At 48.9% G+C, this 16549-nt stretch overlaps 1 protein-coding gene across 6 annotated transcripts in view; it reads left to right on the forward strand.

The window, feature by feature from the left end:
• Positions 1-6212: 6212 nt before the first annotated feature.
• POGZ (pogo transposable element derived with ZNF domain) overlaps positions 6213-16549 on the forward strand; it is a 34820-nt gene continuing 24483 nt past the window's right edge. For 4 of the 6 annotated variants that reach the window (XM_056545742.1, XM_056545741.1, XM_056545746.1 and 1 more), the window contains exons 1-2: positions 6213-6368; positions 7551-7598. The gene's annotated coding sequence lies outside the window, so the exon portion shown is untranslated. Of the gene's footprint in view, positions 6369-7550; positions 7621-16549 lie in introns of all 6 variants that reach the window. The other 2 variants (XM_056545744.1, XM_056545743.1) reach the window with 2 other exon arrangements.

Below are 16549 nucleotides of genomic sequence, written 5' to 3' on the forward strand. Positions count from 1 at the left end.
AAATATTTGATAGCCTGCTGGACTATAAATGATAAAACTATCAGTCGCAGACTGCAAAAGTAACCTTGGTGGATAGTTATTTATCCTTTACTTTGGAGCACTTTTGTATGGGTCACGTATTTTTGTTTTGGTGGATTTTAACAAAGACTCAAAAAAAATTTGATATTTTAGGCACTTCTTATTCTTTCATATTTATTGTCAATGCTAAGAAGCCTTTATGATTTAGAATTCAGGTAGAAGACAGACATGGTGCACATCTACAATCTTGTATAATGATCTGATTGCTTCTCAGCATAATATCAAAAACTAACAGGTTGTTAGTATATACGTTTTGATCAAAAAGTACAAGTCCACTCGCCACGTCAAGGCCACCTATTTAGAGTGGGTCTCTAACGTCCCTAGCATAAAATGGCGTAGCACTGGGCGGCGACCACCACTGCCGCGACACCAGTGCCCACAGGGGGAACGACCCAACTGGCAGAGCGGCCCCAATGCCACTCAAACCAGTCCATGGGTCGCACCTCCCTGCAGACACGGCAGCATCGGACGCCGCACAGCACCACACCAGTGTGAACAGGATGCTACAGCTCACTTACCATGCTCTCCCAGTCAGACTGGGAGGCTGCTAGGAAAGAAATAGCCCATGTGTAGCTAACTACTACTTATATAGGGTTGGGCTGAGGGGGTGGGGAAGAGTGCAGACAACATGTTAAAAAAAAAAAAAAAGAGGGGATAGAAAACACAATGTGAATTCAGGTAGAAGACAGATATGGTGCACATCTACAATCTTACACAATGATCTAATTGCGTCTCAGCATAATATCAAAAACTAACAGGTTTATGATTTAGGCCAAGGATAGGCCAATATCGTCCTTACTACTCTTTGCGTAATGAAAGCAGTTATACTGCGCCATCATACTTCATCCTGTGTCTATGTGACATATTAATCGTGTTGTTAGCACTGTGTACCCATTGTTTTGCACCTTATTGATAATATTGCCATCAAAAATTGCTGAATTGTTCAGTGTCCAACATTGTTACTGCACCACTTCAGTGTGTGTCCAAGAGATACATTTTTTCATATATGTAAAAAAAAAAAACATTTTTTTTAATTGTATTAAAATTAAAATTTGGGTCCAAAATGTTTAAGAAATATTATTAAAATTTAAATTTTGGTGCTTGCTGGTGTCTTGTGAAACAGACATCGGTGCAGCATGTCATGCATTGTTTTGCTGCTGTCAAGCATTCATAGAGCCCTGATGTACTCAGTCCATGTCCAAGTGTTTTTTGTTTTTCTTGTATTTTTTTTTCCAAAGTTTATTAGTTCTTTAATGGCCAAGAAGTTTATTTTTTTTTTTTTTTTTTTTTTTATTGCCTTCCAAGACCATTTGTCAAAAATCTGTGACATGACACTGACATTGCGCTTTGTAATGACATCACTCCTTTTACCATAAAACGTACGGCAAAAGAAAACAGCAATTTTGCATGTTCTGGAGGGTTTTGTTTTCACGCTGTACACCTTAAGGTAAAAATGACGTTTTCTTTATTTTGTGAGTCAATACAATTAAAAGGATACCCAAGATTAGATATTTTTCCATTATTGTACTCCTTTTTTTTTTTATTACGCAAAATAAGTATGTTTAAAATCCCCCTATTGTGACCCTTATAACCTTCATATTTTTCTGTATACGGGGACGTATGAGGCTCATTACATCAAAGTGTTTGTGTAAATGTGACTTTTTTTATCGCTTTTTACTACTTTTTTTTTTTAGAATGTGATGTGACCAAACAGCAGCGATTCACTGTTCGGGATCATTAACATTATATTTTAAGACTTCAGACATTTACGCACGCGGCTATACCAAATATGTATATTTATTATTTTTGAAACACTTTTTAGGGTAAAATAGGAAAAAAGGGAAATTAAAATTTTAATTGGGGGAGAAACTTTTTTTTTATTTTTTATACACTTTTATGTCTCCATAGGGGACTATTAGGCAATCATTAGGTTGCCAATACTGTTCTGTGCTATAAATAGGCATATCGCTGATCAGTATTATCGGGGATTTACTTCACTGGTCTGCTGGGAGTCAGACCATAGAAGAAAAATCTGTGATGATGGCAGGAGGCAGGTAAGGAGACCTCTGTCCTCCATCTTGGTTGATCGGATATCCGCGGTTAGTGCCGATGCCGATCAGATAAGCCATTGAAACTGCTGCATTGCCATGATAAATATTGGTCATGGCATCTGAGAGGTAAATGGTGTAAATCAGCACTAATTCTGATGTCTGCCATTACCAGTGGGTCCCTGGCTGCTGATATTAGCCGGGATCTGCCATGCACGAAGCGAGCACCGCTCCTGTGCTCGCTTCATGTACAGGACGTAAATGTACGTTCTGGCGTGTTAAGTACCAGCGCACAAGGATGTACATTTACGCCCATTGGGGGAGATTTATAAAAATCTGTCCAGAGGAAAAGTTGCTGCGTTGCCCATAGCAACCAATCAGATCGCTGCTTTCATTTTTGAAATGCCTCTTAAAAATAAAAAGACGCAATTTGATTGGTTGCTATGGGCAACTCAGCAACTTTTCCTCTGGACAGATTTTGATAAATCTCCCCCATTGTCCTTAAGGGGTTACAGAAATCCCTCTTCGGGCCGAAATGTAGACAGCATCCTCACAGCAGGACTGGAACAGGGTTTAGTAATAACGTGGAAGCAAACTAGACTGGTGACGTGTGGCCTATAGATGAGGGGATGCCTGACTTTAGCATTACCTAGGCTCACTAGACTTTGACAAAGGCCAAGCCCTGACTGACTAGAACTGGTTTAGGTCTATCTCTATCTTAGGACTCGACACTGGCTGCTCTGTGAGTTGCGTGCGCTGCAGACCGCACGCGTTCCATTCATTTCTATGGAAGCGCCAAAGAGACCTGAGTACAGCACTCGGACATCCCTGGCGCTCCCATATAAATGGAGCGTGTGCTATCTACCGCTAGACGACACGTGCTTCTCACTGACAGCCTGGGCCCTGTTTCAGAGATCACATGGGTTCCCAATGGTCTGACCCCCCCACGATCAGCTACTTATCCCCTTTCCTGTGTATAGGGGATAAGTTAGTTTTGGCTGGAGTTCTCCTTTAACCCATTTGCAGTGTGGTTACTTCAGTGCATACATGAAACCACAGTACAATGCAGAAAATACACAAACACACACTATACACCCAGCAAACCACCCAACTACTCCAAGGGGCAGCAGCTGGAAATGCTGCACTGGGCCACCACATGACCTGGAATATTATTACACTCCAGTAATACATCCAGACCCCCCTGATCTCCTGTAGTGATCCCCATCATCTCCATAGTGTCACCGCTCTTACAGTAAAGATTCCCTTCTGTGCTGGTGGAGACTCCTCTAGTCCTTGGTGTAGATGATGGGGCGATCTCTTTACTGCCCCCTCGTACAGTTATTCAGTCTCCATCTTATTCTACACGAAATAACCCCAATCTTCTGGGCCCTGTAGTCCCCCCATCCCACGCTCACCTCTGCTATGTCGTTATAAAGGCTGTAAAAAGAGAAGTGATAGGAGGCTCGTAAATATCCTCCCAAATGACAACAAACAGCAGTGGCGGCCATCTCAGATATCACACAAAATGGCCGGTCAGTCCTGTCAGTATGGGGGGGGGGGGTCAGTCCTGTCAGTATGGGGGGGGGGTCAGTCCTGTCAGTATGGGGGGGGGGGGTCAGTCCTGTCAGTATGTGGGGTCAGTCCTGTCAGTATGGGGGGGGGGGGTCAGTCCTGTCAGTATGGGGGGGGGGGGTCAGTCCTGTCAGTATGGGGGGGGGGGTCAGTCCTGTCAGTATGTGGGGTCAGTCCTGTCAGTATGGGGGGGGGGGTCAGTCCTGTCAGTATGTGGGGTCAGTCCTGTCAGTATGGGGGGGGGGGGGGTCAGTCCTGTCAGTATGGGGGGGGGGGGTCAGTCCTGTCAGTATGGGGGGGGGGGGTCAGTCCTGTCAGTATGGGGGGGGGGGGTCAGTCCTGTCAGTATGGGGGGGGGTCAGTCCTGTCAGTATGGGGGGGGGGTCAGTCCTGTCAGTATGGGGGGGGGTGTCAGTCCTGTCAGTATGGGGGGGGGGGTCAGTCCTGTCAGTATGGGGGGGGGGGTCAGTCCTGTCAGTATGGGGGGGGGGTCAGTCCTGTCAGTATGGGGGGGTCAGTCCTGTCAGTATGGGGGGGGGGGTCAGTCCTGTCAGTATAGGGGGGGGGGGTCAGTCCTGTCAGTATGGGGGGGGGGGGGGGGTCAGTCCTGTCAGTATGGGGGGGGGTCAGTCCTGTCAGTATGGGGGGGGGGGGGGGTCAGTCCTGTCAGTATGGGGGGGGGGGGGGTCAGCCCTGTCAGTATGGGGGGGGGGGTCAGTCCTGTCAGTATGGGGGGGGGGGTCAGCCCTGTCAGTATGGGGGTCAGTCCTGTCAGTATGGGGGGGGGTCAGTCCTGTCAGAATGGGGGGTCAGTCCTGTCAGTATGGGGGGGGGTCAGTCCTGTCAGTATGGGGGGGGGGGGTCAGTCCTGTCAGTATGGGGGGGGGTCAGTACTGTCAGAATGGGGGGTCAGTCCTGTCAGTATGGGGGGTCAGTCCTGTCAGTATGGGGGGGGTCAGTCCTGTCAGTATGGGGGGGGTCAGTCCTGTAAGTATGGGGGGGCAGTCCTGTCAGTATGGGGGGGGGTCAGTCCTGTCAGTATGGGGGGGTCAGTCCTGTAAGTATGGAGGGGTCAGTCCTGTCAGTATGGGGGGGTCAGTCCTGTCAGTATGGGGGGGGGCAGTCCTGTCAGTATGGGGGGGGGGTCAGTCCTGTCAGTATGGGGGGTCAGTCCTGTCAGTATGGGGGGGGTCAGTCCTGTCAGTATGGGGGGGGGTCAGTCCTGTCAGTATGGGGGGGGGGGTCAGTCCTGTCAGTATGGGGGGTCAGTCCTGTCAGTATGGGGGGGGTCAGTCCTGTCAGTATGGGGGGGGGTCAGTCCTGTCAGTATGGGGGGGGGGGGGTCAGTCCTGTCAGTATGGGGGGTCAGTCCTGTCAGTATGGGGGGGGTCAGTCCTGTCAGTATGGGGGGTCAGTCCTGTAAGTATGGGGGGTCAGTCCTGTCAGTATGGGGGGGGGGTTAAGTCCTGTAAGTATGGGGGGTCAGTCCTGTCAGTATGGGGGGGGGGAGTCCTGTCAGTATGGGGGGGGGGGTCAGTCCTGTCAGTATGGGGGGTCAGTCCTGTCAGTATGGAGGGGGGGGGGGTCAGTCCTGTCAGTATGGGGGGGGGGTCAGTCCTGTCAGTATGGGGGGGGGTCAGTCCTGTCAGTATGGGGGGGGTCAGTCCTGTCAGTATGGGGGGGGGGGGTCAGTCCTGTCAGTATGGGGGGGGGGGGGTCAGTCCTGTAAGTATGGGGGGTCAGTCCTGTCAGTATGGGGGGGGGGGGGGGGTCAGTCCTGTCAGTATGGGGGGGTCAGTCCTGTCAGTATGGGGGGTCAGTCCTGTCAGTATGGGGGGGTGTCAGTCCTGTAAGTATGGGGGGTCAGTCCTGTAAGTATGGAGGGGTCAGTCCTGTCAGTATGGGGGGGGTCAGTCCTGTAAGTATGGGGGGTCAGTCCTGTCAGTATGGGGGGGGGTCAGTCCTGTCAGTATGGGGGGTCAGTCCTGTCAGTATGGGGGGGGGGGAGTCCTGTCAGTATGGGGGGGTCAGTCCTGTCAGTATGGGGGGGTCAGTCCTGTCAGTATGGGGGGGGGGAGTCCTGTCAGTATGGGGGGGTCAGTCCTGTCAGTATGGGGGGGGGGAGTCCTGTCAGTATGGGGGGGTCAGTCCTGTCAGTATGGGGGGGTCAGTCCTGTCAGTATGGGGGGTCAGTCCTGTAAGTATGGGGGGTCAGTCCTGTCAGTATGGGGGGGTCAGTCCTGTCAGTATGGGGGGTCAGTCCTGTCAGTATGGAGGAATAAGTAGCCCTCTTAATATTTGGGGGCAGAGACCCCCTCCTGCCCACACCCTTTGGGGTTACGTAAGATTTGGCGGTTCAGCAGAGGGGGGCATTATTCTTTATGCCCCACCCTCTTTGGGGAGGAGGGACACCTCACACGCATGCGCAGTAACCTCAGTGCAGCGAGGGCGGGGCGATTTGTCGTGACGTTACTGCCCGCTCCAGACCCTCGGCCAACCAGCGTGCGCTGAGGAAATGACGCCACGATATCCCTCCGCGGCGAACTAACCGTGTTCCTCCGCTCGCCCTCTTTGTACGCAGTGCGCTTGTTGGCGGGTGTGAGGCGGCGGAGGGATCCCGGGGAGTGACCGGGCCTACGACCGAGGAGGGGAATCCCGGGCGAGGAAGAGGTGAGATGCGGGGCCCGGTGCTGGTAGTGCGGGCGGAGTGTGGGTCTATTCGCTGTAGGATCGAGGCGAGCCAGGCCGAGGTGTACCGCTCCGCTGCTGCCGCCATGTTGCCCTGGGGACTATTTTGCAAGGAGGAGCATGGTTTGTGGGGCCCCCAGAGGAGGCGAGTGAGGGCCCCCACAGGGAGCTGTGACTTCGGCAGAAACCTGCTGAAGCAGCCCCTGAGGTGTGGACAGCGCCCCCGGGGGAGGAGAAGGGAAGAACAATAGGGCAGCCCCCCCCCCCCCCCCCCCCCAGTGATCTGTGTACCCCAAGGGCCACTGCTCCTACTGTGGGGGCCAGAGTCTGTCATAGCGCATCACACATCATGTATAGGCTCAACATTACAGGAACAAAACAAGACACACGTGACATCACACGTCCGCAACATCCAGACACATGTGACATCATACGTCCGCAACATCCAGACACACGTGACATCACACGTCCGCAACATCCAGACACACGTGACATCACACGTCCGCAACATCCAGACACACGTGACATCACACGTCCGCAACATCCAGACACACGTGACATCACACGTCCGCAACATCCAGACACACGTGACATCACACGTCCGCAACATCCAGACACACGTGACATCACACGTCCGCAACATCCAGACACACGTGACATCACACGTCCGCAACATCCAGACACATGTGACATCACACGTCCGCAACATCCAGACACACGTGACATCACACGTCCGCAACATCACACGTCCGCAACATCCAGTCACACGTGACATCACACGTCCGCAACATCCAGTCACACGTGACATCACACGTCCGCAACATCCAGACACACGTGACATCACACGTCCGCAACATCCAGACACACGTGACATCACACGTCCGCAACATCACACGTCCGCAACATCCAGACACGTGACATCACACGTCCGCAACATCCAGACACACGTGACATCACACGTCCGCAACATCCAGACACACGTGACATCACACGTCCGCAACATCCAGACACACGTGACATCACACGTCCGCAACATCCAGACACATGTGACATCACACGTCTGTAACAACAAGACACACGTGACATCACATGTACACAGTTTAGCGCTCATTATGTGACATTATGTATTATCAGGACGTTATCTTTATTTTTGTATTGTTTCAGGTCTTATAGAGAAGAACCTGACGTCTTATTGGAGCGCGGTGACTGGAGGTAACGGGGGCGGTGACTGGAGGTAACGGGGGCGGTGACTGGGGGTAACGGGGGCGGTGACTGGGGGTAACGGGGGCGGTGACTGGAGGTAACGGGGGCGGTGACTGGAGGTAACGGGGGCGGTGACTGGGGGTAACGGGGGCGGTGACTGGGGGTAACGGGGGCGGTGACTGGGGGTAACGGGGGCGGTGACTGGGGTACAGGGGGTGGTGACTGGGGTACAGGGGGCTGCACACATCACCCAAATCTTTTAGGGTTCGTCCCATGTTTGACAGTCATCCTTCAGGATAAATAGCTATGAGATTGTGGGGGGGGCGCCACACGCCTTTTTTATTTATTTTTTGGGTGGGGGGGTCCACTGTAGAGGTAGCCAGAGGGCCTTCCCCCTCCTTCTATGGCTGCCGTTGATCTGCATAGAGTCAGGAGCAGACTCTACTAAATGAGCACAGATCAATGGGGTTCAGTAGAATGATCTGTGTGAGGAATCTAATGGTTCCTTTTTAAAATCCCGTAAACGTAAAAAAAAACTAACCCCAGAATTGTTTTTTTTCTTATAACTTCATATCCCAGAAAAAATGAAGTAAAAAGCGATAGTCAGATCAATACCAAAATGTTAACGATACAAACAGATTACAACGCAAAAATGTAATCGACATACAGCCCTCTGTACGGAAAAATTACAAGTTATAGGGGTCAGAAAATGGCAAGTAAAAAAAATCTAAAGTTAAAAAAAAATGTAATTAGTAAAACATGATGGAAACTGTACACATGTGGGATTGTTATGATCAGGGCGACCTAAAGTATCCGAATAACATGTTAGTTTGACCACAAGGTGAGTGGAAAAATAAAAGGTGTCGTTACAAAGTACAATTGGTCCCACAAAGAACAAGCCCCATATGTGTCTGTAGATGAGGGAAGTAGGAGTTACCGTATTTATCGGGGTATACCACGCACCGGCCTATAACATTTTACCATTTACCTCATTTTACCAAGTATATTTGGGTAAAAAAAGTTTTTTACCCAAATATCCATGGTAAAATGAGGGTGCGTGTGTGCGCGTGTATACCCCCATATACCCCCAGGAAAGGCAGGGGGAGAGAGGCCGTCACTGCCCGCTTCTCTCCCCCTGCCTTTCCTGGGGTCTAGAGCGCTGCTGCCGGCCCTTCTCTCCCCCTGGCTATCGGCGCCGCTGCCCGTTCTGTCCCCCTGACTATCGGTGCCAGGGGGAGAGAATGGGCAGCGGCACCGATTGCCGGCGCCGCTGCCCCGTTGCCTCCCCCCATCCCCGGTGGCATAATTACCTGGTTCGGGTCCGCGCTGCTGCAGGCCTCCGGCGTGCGTCCCCGGCGTCGATGCTATGCGCTGCACGGCGCGGTGCATGACATCAGTGCATAGCAACAACGCAGGGGACGCACGCCGGAGGCCTGCAGCAGCGCGGATCCGACACAGGTAATTATGCTACCGGGGATGGGGGGAGGCAGCGGCGCCGGCAATGGGTGCCGCTGCCCCTTCTCTTCCCCCTGGCTGTCGGCGCCGCTTCTCTCCCCCTGGCTATCGGCGCCGGCAATGGGGCGCCGGCACCGATAGTCAGGGGGACAGAACGGGCAGCGGCGCCGATAGCCAGGGGGTGAGAAGGGCCGGCAGCAGCGCTCTAGACCCCAGGAAAGGCAGGGGGAGAGAAGCGGGCAGCGACGGCCTCTCTCCCCCTGCCTTTCCTGGGAGTGTATCGGCGTATATATAAATACGGTATGTCTATTATGGGGCGAGGAGGAAAAATAAAGGAAAGTGCAAAAAACTAAATTGCCCCGGTCCTTAAAGAGTTAGAGTACCTCTCATGATCTTGTTAAAGGGGTATTCCAGGCAAAACCTTTTTATATATATATATATATCAACTGGCTCCGGAAAGTTAAACAGATTTGTAAATTACTTCTATTAAAAAATCTTAATCCTTCCAATAGTTATTAGCTTCTGAAGTTTTCTGTCTAACTGCTCAATGATGATGTAATAGAAGTAATTTACAAATCTGTTTAACTTTCCGGAACCAGTTGATATATATATAAAAATAAAAAAGTTTTGGCCTGGAATACCCCTTTAAATGTTATAATCCTCCCCATGATGATAAACCACCCCTGCCTTTATTTTTTCGTTTTTTACCTTGATATCGCTCTTTATTTTCGTCTCAGTCAGATTCACAGACTGGGAAGGGGCGTTCCCCAGCAGGCGTGACATCATCTGAAGTCATACAGGGGAGAACTTCCTCCCTCACTCTGCTACACACAGCCCAGAGCAGTTCAGTGTGAGATGAGCTATGATTGGCTAAGGCTGCACACACACCGTCTCTCAGCATTTCCTTATTTTGGACTTCTGCCAGACCAGGAAGAGTCCAAAGTCTGTGCAAGAGATGGGGGGGGGGGGGGGGAGGGAATGTGCTCTGGGCAAGTAGGGAGACATCTAGTGGCAGCTTTTTAAACACAAATAAAACATAGAAAACTTCATTTTTTTTTTTAAACAAAGTAAATTAGAAATATTATTTATTTACCATAAGAAGTGCAATAGCAAAAATTAGTTTTAATCATTGCCCATTCAAAGTATCGTTAGGTCCGCCTATTATATTTCTAATCATAAAGACCTTATTTACAGACTATTTTGTGTACCAGGACAAGTAGATTGTGCTCCCGATTCTCTTGGACAAGTATTTATTTATTTTCCCCACCCCGCTGTATTCTGCTATATCCCCCATAGAGAATGAGTGGATCGGCCATATGTGTGTGGGGGTCTGTCTGACCCGCCTGTGATCACATAGTTAATCATGGGACGGCCCCTTTAAGCGCAGGCAGGACCTGGGGGAGTCACTTCTGTTTTCAGACTGAAGGGGGCGTCCTGCGCTGTTACAGATCAGTTCTGCATCCTCTGGGGTCCTGCTGAGCATGGCCTTGACACGGAGGAGTGGCCTAAGGTGGGAGGGGCTTAAAATGTTTTAACACAAAATATAAACATCTAACTGATTAACGTTATGAACTCATTATTATTACTCTATATCAGTGGTCTTCAACCTGCGGACCTCCAGATGTTGCAAAACTACAACTCCCAGCATGCCCGGACAGCCGTTGGCTGTCCGGGCATGCTGGGAGTTGTAGTTTTGCAACATCTGGAGGTCCGCAGGTTGAAGACCACTGCTCTATATAATTTCTGTGAGGTAGAAACAATTATGGTAGATGCATTAATTTTTATATAAATCTTTTTTTTTTATTTATTTTTTATTAATATTCTGACCCTACAATTATTATAATTTTTTTTCTTTAGTCTATGGATTATGTGGGGTCCTGTTTGTTTGTTGGAGGAGCTGCAGTTTTTAGTGATAACATTTTGGGGTGCATAGGACAACTACAATTCCCAGCATGCCCTGCCAGGAGCTGGAGAGCCACAGGTTGGAGAACATTAACCTAGATCGGTGTGTGGAAAAAACGCTGACCTGGATGATCACAATCTGTAATACTAACAAAAAATTTTAATGGCGGGTGCCGGACACCATCTGGAGCTGACACCCGCCGCCAGGGACCTACAGTGGGGAAAAAAAGTATTTAGTCAGCCCCCAATTGTTCAAGTTCTCCCCCTTATAAAGATGAGGCTGTAATCATCATCATAGGTTATAACCTCAACTATGAGAAAGAATGAGAAAAATCCATAAAATCACATTGTCTGATTATTAAAGAATTTATTTATAAGGTCCTCTCAATACACATAAGGTCACATGTTTTCTGTCTTCACAAGGTTCTCACACTGTTGGTAATGACAGAGGTCACATGATTTCTGTCTTCACAAGGTTCTCACACACTGTTGCTGGTATTTTGGCCCATTCCTCCATGCAGATCTCTAGAGCAGTGATGTTTTGGGGCTGTTGCCGGGCAACACGGACTTTTAACTCCCTCCAAAGGTTTTCTATGGGGTTGAGATCTGGAGATTGGCTAGGCCACTCCAGGACCTTGAAATGCTTCTTATGAAGCTCCTCCTTCATTGCCCTGGCGGTGTGTTTGGGATCATTGTCATGCTGAAAGACCCAGCCACGTTTCATCTTCATTGCCCTCGCTGATGGAAGAGGTTTTCACTCACAATCTCACGATACATGGTCCCATTCATTCTTTCCTTTACACGGATCAGTCGTCCTGGTCCCAAAGCGTGATGTCTCCACCCCCATGCTTCACAGTAGGTATGGGGTTCTTTGGATCCAATATGATCACACACTGTGGGATAGAAAACCCCTTTAAGAAGTTTCCATCATATATAGACCCAGCCGGGTAGTAACTCACGATTACGATGTTCGTTTCAGGTTTATTCAGTTGCTTTTATTTTAGAAACTTCATCATGGATCTTCTAACAAAGTGGAGCTTAGAATATCAACAGACGAATCCGAGATCTTCCTCCTGCTGAACACCTTGGACGCGACAACGTTTCTGGGGTGTGCCCCCTTAGTCATGTGGACCAGGTGTGGAGAAGGTAAGGGTTATATAGCAAAATAGATAAGCACCTGTTCACATGGACGAAGTAACAATAGAAAATTGTATTCAGTTACTTCAGAGTCAATTCCCATTAACTAAAGTGCGATCATGTTATAAAAATTATATAAAACGACATATATTGTTCAAACCCTGCGGAAAAACACCATCCAATTCTGTAATCCAATAACATTCTCTCTGCAGTCAGCGCCTTTTATCAAGATTCTCGATTGCAGACTCTGGGACCTCCTCCAGTATTAACCATTTAAATGCTGTAATGGAATGACCACAGTCACGAAAATGCCTAGCAACAGCGCCCTCTCCCCGACGGCGCCCTCTCCCCGACGGCGCCCTCTCCCCGACGGCGCCCTCTCCCCGACGGCGCCCTCTCCCCGACGGCGCCCTCTCCCCGCCGGCGCCCTCTCCCCGCCGGCGCCCTCTCCCCGCCGGCGCCCTCTCCCCGCCGGCGCCCTCTCCCCGCCGGCGCCCTCTCCCCGCCGGCGCCCTCTCCCCGCCGGCTCCCTCTCCCCGCCGGCTCCCTCTCCCCGCCGGCTCCCTCTCCCCGCCGGCTCCCTCTCCCCGCCGGCTCCCTCTCCCCGCCGGCTCCCTCTCCCCGCCGGCTCCCTCTCCCCGCCGGCTCCCTCTCCCCGCCGGCTCCCTCTCCCCGCCGGCTCCCTCTCCCCGCCGGCTCCCTCTCCCCGACGGCTCCCTCTCCCCGACGGCTCCCTCTCCGTGACGGCGCCCTCTCCGTGACGGCGCCCTCTCCATACCTACATTTTCTCTGTACTCAGAAATTTTCTAACACTTGTGCTCAGTGAGACGGGTTATGATTCTTTACAAAAATATGTGAGAAAGTCAAAGAGATGAATAGGAGTGACTTATTGAAAAAAATCTATTGAGTCTAAAACAAAAAAAAGTACAGGACCGTGCGATGTATTTGGGTACGTACGACAAGAGAGCATATATTGTTAAAAAAAGCCATTCTAAAGGATTGCAGAGGAATAGAGAGGGCGCTACCTAGTGCATTACCACTAAAAACCAGGGTGAACAAAGGTAGTTGTAATGCTCACCCAGAATGTTACACCTGCCAAGTGTAACAATGGAAAAGAACTTGTGTGTGAGTATGCCGGCAGCCGGTCCACCTTCGGAAAGATGCACAAATAAACAGGGAGCCTCCAAGGAGGTGGCGGACATCAGGAGGCGCTGGACACACTCGGAAGGTAGAATCAACTTAAATCACCCATCATGCAACGCGTTTCACAGATTATCTGCTTCATCCTGCTTCATTGCCTGATGAAGCAGATAATCTGTGAAACGCGTTGCATGATGGGTGATTTAAGTTGATTCTACCTTCCGAGTGTGTCCAGCGCCTCCTGATGTCCGACACCTCCTTGGAGGCTCCCTGTTTATTCTGAAGAATTGGCATATATTACAGACAAAAGTTATGGTAAATTATTTAAGGACCCTCCGATGTTCGCTTACAAAACAGGCCAGTCAATAGGGGAAAAACCTATTAGTGATGTAGCAGTAAAGAAAATTAGTTGTCAGACTTTTTTGGCTAGTAGAGGTAAAGGTGCTTTCCCCTGCTTAAATTGTGGCCATTGTAGTGGCATAATTAAAGGAGAAAAGTTTAACCACCCTTCAAACCTTTTATTATGCATAAAGGATTCTATACCTGTACAACTAAAAATGTAATATACATTCTCAAATGTCCGTGCAAACTTATGTCAGACAAACAGCCAGGATGATCACAACCCGTCTCACTGAGACACAAGTCTGTTATTAGAAAAGCTCTGAGTACAGAGAAAATGGAGGTATGAAGAGGGTACTGTGGGAGAGGGCGCCGTCATGGAGAGGGTACTGTGGGAGAGGGCGCCGTCATGGAGAGGGTACTGTGGGAGAGGGCGCCGTTGGGGAGAGGGCGCCGTTGGGGAGAGGGCGCCGTCGGGGAGAGGGCGCCGTCGGGGAGAGGGCGCCGTCGGGGAGAGGGCGCCGTCGGGGAGAGGGCGCTGTTGCTAGGCATTTTCGTGACTGTGGTCATTCCATTACAGCATTTAAATGGTTAATACTGGAGGAGGTCCCAGAGTCTGCAATCGAGAATCTTGATAAAAGGCGCTGACTGCAGAGAGAATGTTATTGGATTACAGAATTGGATGGTGTTTTTCCGCAGGGTTTGAACAATATATGTAGTTTTATATCATTTTTATAACATGATCGCACTTTAGTTAATGGGAATTGACTCTGAAGTAACTGAATACAATTTTCTATTGTTACTTCGTCCATGTGAACAGGTGCTTATCTATTTTGCTATATAACCCTTACCTTCTCCACACCTGGTCCACATGACTAAGGGGGCACACCCCCGAAACGTTGTCGCGTCCAAGGTGTTCAGCAGGAGGAAGATCTCGGATTCGTCTGTTGAGATTCTAAGCTCCACTTTGTTAGAAGATCCATGATGAAGTTTCTAAAATAAAAGCAACTATATAAACCTGAAACGAACATCGTAATTGTGAGTTACTACCCGGCTGGGTCTATATATGATGGACACTTCTTAACCCCTTAAGGACCGGGCGTTTTTCATTTTTTGCTCTTGTTTTTTCCTCTTTACCTTTAAAAAATCATAACTCTTAAAATTTTGCACCTAAAAATCTGTATTATGGCTTATTTTTTGCGCCACTAATTCTACTTTATAATGTTATCAGTCATTTTACCCAAAAATCTACGGCGAAACGGGGAAAAAATCATTGTGAGACAAAATTGAAAAAATACAGCCATTTTGCAACTTTTGGGGGCTTCCGTTTCTACGCAGTACATTTTTCGGTAAAAATGACACCTTATCTTGTTTATTTCCGTGTTCAGGGCGCTATGAGGGCTAATTTTTTGCGCCGTGATCTGAAGTTTTTGTCGGTACCACTTTTGCATTGATCTGACTTTTTGATCGCTGTTTATTCATCTTTTCATGATATAAAAAGTGACCAAAAATACGCTATTTTGGACTTTGGAATTTTTTTGCGCGTACGCCATTGACTGTGCGGTTTAATTAGCGGTATATTTTTTTAAATCTGACATTTCCAAGGGTTCAAAGGGTTACTGATTTTTTTTTTTTTACAATATTATAGCTCCCATAAGGGGCTATAATATTGCATTTACTGATCTTTAACACTGTTCAATGCATCTCCATAGGGATGCATTGATCAGGGTTTTCGGCGATTGATTACGCAAGCCTGGATCTCAGGAAGGAAGGTAAGAGACCTTCCTCCTGTAGTACAGCTGTTCGGGATGCCGCGATTTCACCACGGCGATCCCAAACAGCTCCCTGAGCTAGCCAGGCACTTTTACTTTCACTTTTAGCCGCGTGGCTCAGCTTTGAGGCTAAAGGGTTAATAGCGCGCGGCCACCGCGATCAGTGCCGCGCGCTATTAGAGGTGGGTCCCGGCTTCACTATGACGCCGGGCCCGCCGTGATATGATGCGGGGTCACCGTGGGACTCATACGTCCTTGGTCCTTAAGGGGTTAAAGAGGTTCTCCACCATAAGGTGATTTTAGTATGTACCTGGCAGGCAGTAATGGACATCCTTAGGAAGGATTTGTGCTTGTCTTGGGGATAAATGGCTATGTTGTGAGATTACCATAATACTGTTTCTAGCTTCTTGTGAACTGGTATTTCCTGTTTTCTTCTTTTGCCTACAAATCCCATAATTCCATTTTCCTCCCCACATCTCAGCCACCCCACCCACTGAAACATAAATGAGCTGCATCCATTCAAAAGACCAGTGGTTTTCAATCAGGGTGCCTACAGCTGTTGCGTTAGTTGCAGATTGATCTCTCTCCCACCAAGTGATCGCTTCACCCATTGAAGCAGACAGGCTCCCTGTCATCAGCTGACTAGTGAGTCAGGTCTCGGACGCATTGCAACCTGGGAAAAATCTGAGACCACAGTCATTTTGTATGCTGTTAAAAATAAATATTGGGGTGAAAATCACATAAGAATTGTGAGAACAGTTACACACAGGTACAGACACTATATTATGGACTACACTAACTTTACAGCCCATAGTCAAATAAAAAAAAATTCCTGGAATACCCCTTTAAATGTTTCTATATCCCACAGTGTGTGATTATATTGTCGCTGAAAGGAAGAGGTAGAATTCCCTTGTGGGACTATACACTGTATTGTGTTAATTTTGGCAGACTCTTTGAACTGTGGTGTTATAAGTTCTTTGGATGAAGCTCAACATTTTTTTTTCTCCCCCCTAAACATGAGGAGTTGAGTTTTTACCAAAAAGTTGTACTTTTGGTTTCATCTGACCATATGACATTCTCCCAATCCTTTGCTGGATGATCCAAATGCTCTCTAGCAAACTTCAGACGGGCCCAGACATGTACTGGCTTAAGCAGGTGGACACTGGCGGCGTAGTGTGTTACTGATGGTAGCCTTTGTTACTTTGGTCCCAGCTC

Source organism: Hyla sarda, chromosome 11 (assembly GCF_029499605.1).
Source record: "Hyla sarda isolate aHylSar1 chromosome 11, aHylSar1.hap1, whole genome shotgun sequence".
NCBI lineage: Eukaryota > Metazoa > Chordata > Amphibia > Anura > Hylidae > Hyla > Hyla sarda.